This window comes from Clarias gariepinus, chromosome 22, assembly GCF_024256425.1.
Source record: "Clarias gariepinus isolate MV-2021 ecotype Netherlands chromosome 22, CGAR_prim_01v2, whole genome shotgun sequence".
NCBI classification, from domain to species: Eukaryota; Metazoa; Chordata; class Actinopteri; order Siluriformes; family Clariidae; genus Clarias; species Clarias gariepinus.
Window position 1 is genome coordinate 3,261,286 of NC_071121.1, and position 5,813 is coordinate 3,267,098.

Genomic DNA, 5,813 nt, shown 5'->3' on the forward strand with positions numbered 1-5,813 from the left:
CGCCTTTTTTTTGGTTTATATTTAGTCAGCTATTGGAGTATATTATAATAGATGTCCAAGCCTGACACACAAAAAGAGTTATGGGACAGGTCTACTCTGTTTTCAGACACACATGCACTCTACTTGGAAAACTATTTTTAATGCTGCAGTCAAGCTCAACATTGTAACATTTTTCTCCAGATATTTTAAAAGCCTTTTTTACTCACCACAAAGTTGGTTTGTACAGTTCTTGATAATTGCATTCAACCAGCCTGCATGAATTTCTATTTTTTTATGTTAACACTTAAATATAAAGTTAACACTGTTGTGCCAGCAACAGCAGACACAAGCTATGGTATCTCCCTGTTTGTTTTTGCTATTGCCATGTCCTACTACAAGGCGCAGAATCTTTCAGTTTAGCAACAAGCTTGGCAATATGCGATTCCTTGTCCGTTGTGTGTGATTAACACAAAAAGTAATTTTGCCATCTGTTACCACATAAGGGTCAAGCTTAGGGGTTTGTGTTTACTTTTATGGCAATAGTAATTTATCTGTTTAAAACATTGTGTCTTTGCTGTCGATTAACAGCAGTAACTTTAATTCTTTAAATAATAAATAAGGACATTTGTAGGGAAAAAAATGTCCAACAAACTGTTTAATTCTATTCTTGATAGGTCTAGCTAACAATTATTAAATGCAACATTATATTTTACCATATAATATAATATAATATAATATAATATAATATAATATATGTACTGTATATTTCCCAAATATCATTATTATCATGGAAGAAGTAAAAACAATTTCTTCTAAGAATTTTTTTTTTTATCATTTATCTTATTTTTGCACTGCATCTCTTTGTCTTGGATGTGTTTTGAGATTTGGAGTCATTCATTGGTAAACACTAAAAGCCAACACACAGTGCATTTCCCTACTTCCATGCGCAACTATTTTTATGCACATACAAATACCCACCTTGGCTTATCATTAAATCACTTCACCATGCAAAGAGTACACAAACTAGTGCCAGCATGAAAAACTGGTAGTTAGAACAAGGTTTTTGTTTGTTTGGCTGTTTGTTTTCCTGCTGCACTTTTTGTCCTTACCTGATTATTTAATATTTATATAAGCAGTATAATAATAAAAACAATATTAAATTTTAAAGTAGTATTAGTAACAAAATTTTACGTAGTAAATGTACACCGAATTGGCAGTTTATGAGTGCCAAATCAGAATCTATAGCACTCCCTGTTATGTATATTTGATTGCACTTTGTAGTTATCGCTTAGTCAAGATACTGCACATGCCCATAATATTAAATTATCTCTCATTAGTATAGCTTTGTTCATATACTAAAAGAACAAACACATTTGCATCACCTAAATGATTTAAATGAAAGATGCATTTAGTAATTAGATTTGTTTGCGTGGGGCAGTGGAAGCTCAGAGGGCTAAGGCACTGAGGTACTGATCGGAAGATCCGCGGTTCGACCCCCAGCTCCACCAGGTTGCAACTGTTGGGCCCTTGAGCAAGGCCCTTAACCCTAACTGCTCCAGGGGCGCCGTATCATGGCTGACCCTGCGCTCTGACCCCAGTTATGCTGGGATATGCAAAGAAGTAATTTCACTGTGCTGTAATGTATATGTGACAAATAAAGGCTTAACTTAACTTAGCTTAACTTATTTGGCACTGCCTAAAGCCTGATTGGAAGGAGATAAATTGGAACTATTATTTAGCCTAAGTGTAGCTTGCATAACTTGGTTAAATAACAGCTAGCTTTCCTATCAAGCCAGAAGTGTGCATGTCACTCAAAAAACCTTAAAAACATCTGTTGTTCATTTACTGTATATTGTATGTAGCACCATGGTGATAGAGGAACGTTGTTTTGTATCACTGTGTACTGAACTGTATATGGTTGAAATGACAATAAAATCCCACTTGAACGAGTCATTGCAACATTGCCATAAACTTACCAAAACATCGAATAGCTTAGTTTCACTCTTTGTTCCAACTTTGTTTAAACAAAATGTGATATGCACGTGTTCATAAAAACACAAGTTTCCCAGTTTTCGATGTACACGGGACGATGTCTAATGACACACTGAATTATGAAGGTCGGTGCTTTCTGTGATGTTACTTAAATAGTCTTAAAACTTTTTAAAATGAAATCATAGTGTGTGTATAAATAGTGTAGCGTAGTGTATAGCATAGCGTGTAGTTAACACAGTGGCCTTGCAACCCCAGGGTCATATGTTCAGTTCCTGTGTACTTTATTTTTTTCCCTGCAGGGGAAAAGACATGCAGGGTAAACTAATTAGTGTTTCCAAATTCTGTCAGTGGTTTTCCACAAAGAGATTACTTGTACAAGTACCTTGCTTAGCTGTATTGGTGTAACAGGTAAAATATATGTGGTTACATTTTCCCATATTGCAATATAAATTTGATGCTAAATGTGTAAACACTGGCAGTTAATTAATGAATAAATGTTAGCTTTTGACTCGAGCCAAAATGTAAACTAAGTAGTTAGTAATACTGTATTAGTGTGGTTTAATTTGCTTTGTCAGAGCATGTTAAGCTTATTAAAAAGCAACTTTATCAACACTTTTAAAGAAATAGCCTTGAGGTTATGGATATCTTAAAATATTACATTTTACACTAAAATCACTACATTTAAGGAAATTGGAATGATAGCCAGTGAACACTAGCAGTGTAGAATAACAGAATTATTTAAAAGCTATCCAGCACACTATAGCAAATGGCATTAGCAACAAGCTAATTATATATCGTTAGCAATAAACCTAATTTTAAGATTTTAAATCTAATCTAAGAGTATCCCCTCAAAACATTGAAGAGTATGGTCAGTGTTAGAAATGAAACTTGTAATCTGTCATATTTTAACTGATCTAAAGATGAAACCATTTTAAACTTTTAAATCTATAAAGAAGGGGGACTTTATAACATATAATATTGAAAGTGTTATGATTTAACATTAATATTGAAAAAAAAGCCCACAAATCATTGGTTTGATTTATTTCAAACTCCAACTTTCTCTCTAGTCACTGTCATAGTTTCTTTCCCTTCCAAGTTTTTTGTAAGTGTCTAATACGAATTCAGACATGTCTTTTGCTGTTATATTTTGTGTACTCAGTGCTGCGTTCTGTATAAAGAGTATAATCTACAATTACAATGAATATTTTATAGCACAAAATTAATACAGATAACTGAACTCTAACAAACATCATTCATGATTGCTCAGCCATAAATGTGCCACCTTTCTCAGTACCTGTTTGCCCAAGCATGTGGAACTAATCCTGTGTTTAATCCTGCTTATTTTGGGAAGTCTGTGTATAAAATATATCAGATAAAGTTGATCTGTAAGGACATGTGACATGTTGGGGCTGATGTGTAATGAAATTCAGTGCTACCATGACAATGCTGAACTATCAAAACAGTATAACTCGTTTAGGTTCTGGAAATTCAATCATGAAAGACCTTAAGCAGGAAAATATACAGACTTTTGCACAGTACAGTATTGTATACGACAGAGAATGTTTGCTTTAGTGCTTAATATTGAAATAATTAATGATTATAGTCTGATTTACATATTTGGAATCATGCACTAATCATTTAGGCATTTTAACTTTAGGCATTTTGGCAGACACTCTTACCCAGAGCGACTTACATTTTTATCTCATTACACTTCTGAGCAGTTGAGGGTTAAGGGCCTTGCTCAAGGTCCCAACAGTGGCAACTTGGTGGTTGTGGGGTTTGAACCTGAATGAGTTGTCCAATGCCTTAACTACTGAGCTACCCCTGGCCCCTATATCCATGACTAATCCATGCTGCAGTCAAGCTCAACATTATAACATTTTTCTCCAGATATTTTAAAAGCTTTTTTACTCATCACAAAGTTCCTTTGTGGTTTTGTACAGTTCTTGATAATTAAAATAAAACCAGCCTGCATGAGTTTCCATTTTTTTGTGTTAACACTTAAATATAAAGTTAATACTGTTGTGCCAGCAACAGCAGACACAAGCTGTGTTATCTTCCTGCTTGTTTTTGCTATTGCCATGTTCTACTACAAGGCGCAGAATCTTTCAGTTTAGCAACAAGTTATTGGCTTGGCAATATGCGATTCCTTGTCCTTAGTGTGTGATTAACAAAAAAGTAATTTTGCCATCTGTTATGACATAAGAATCAAGCTTAGGGGTTTGTGTTTACTTTTATGGCAATAGTAATTTTGTGTCTATGCTGTCGATTAACAGCAGTAACTTTAAATCTTTAAATAATAAATGAGGACATTTGTAGGAAAAAAAATGTTTAACAAACTGTTTAATTCTATTCCTTAATAGGTCTAGCTGACAATTATTAAATGCATAATATAATATAATATAATATAATATAATATAATATAATATAATATAATATAATATAATAATGTATATTTTCCCAAATTTCATATATATTATAAGAAGAAGAAAAAAATTCCTATCATTGCCCTTATTTTTGCACTGCATCTCTCTGTCTTGGATATGTTTTGAGATTTGGAGTCATTCATTGGTAAACACTAAAAGCCAACACCCAGTGCATTTCCCAAAATACTTCCACCACATCAGATAGCCGTTGATTTTAAGATTGTTCAGCAAGTTCATACATGATGTATAACGTTGATTGTGGAATGTGAGCGGTAACCATGCCCCACATCCGGTGGGGATTTCTAAGCAGAAGATACAATTGGTTTGAATAAAAACACCTGTGTAGCATATTGTTCAGTATATTTTATACTTTATTTTCCCATTTTGTCTCCTTTGTTAATTACAAAAAGTTAATAAATACAGCTATGCAATTAAAGACCTAAAGACCTCAGAGAATGATATTAAACTTTATTGTATAATTCTTGTAAATGGATGTTTCTGTATCACTGCCTGGAAATCTGACATGGCAGGTTTAAAGGTCATGGGATAATAAAAAATTACATTCATCATAAACACAATACATTTAAAGCATTTGTTCATTTACATTAACTATAATAGAGACGTGATCAAATAGACAGATAAACTTTTTTTTTGGTCCATTTTCACTAGTTTACTTGAGTGACCTTCAATGACCTGCCCTAAACACTACTTTACTAAAATAAAAGTATATTTATACCATATAGCTCAACAAACTGGCCTAAAATTCACAACGGAAGCTGTGAATAAAATGCACGTAAAAGCATTAGCACAATGCTTTTATTTATGGATCCAGTGTATTTAGTGCCCACATATGCTGTGGATTTGACAGAAAATCTCTGCTGGGATCTTTAAAAATATACATTTATTGTGCATTTTTCATTTCTGTTGAATTTTAATGGTTTCCATTGTTACTAAAAGTATATCTACCCAGAAAATTATAGGACATTCTAAATATAGATGCAGATATTTAGATAAAGGACATAAAGCTTGTGGCTTTGCATTACACATCTAGTACGTACAATCACCCAAAACATGTTTTTAAAATACATTTTAAGTCTTTCTTAGTGAGAGTTGAGTCGTTTATGATTTTATATCTTTCACCACCTTTAAATGCAGAACTTTACAAAGACAACACTACCCATCATATCTGCAACCAAAGCTACCTTCTCTTTAACAAAATATTTATATTGTTAACGTTTTTCATTCACGATTCATCATAATTATTCATTTATCATTAGTAAATTATCTAATCTTATCAGGGCCTCAGTAGATCTGGCTGAAACCAGAAACACTGCAGGTACACACCCTGTCTGGGACATCAAACACGCACACAGGCACACACACACACACACACACACACACACACACACACACACA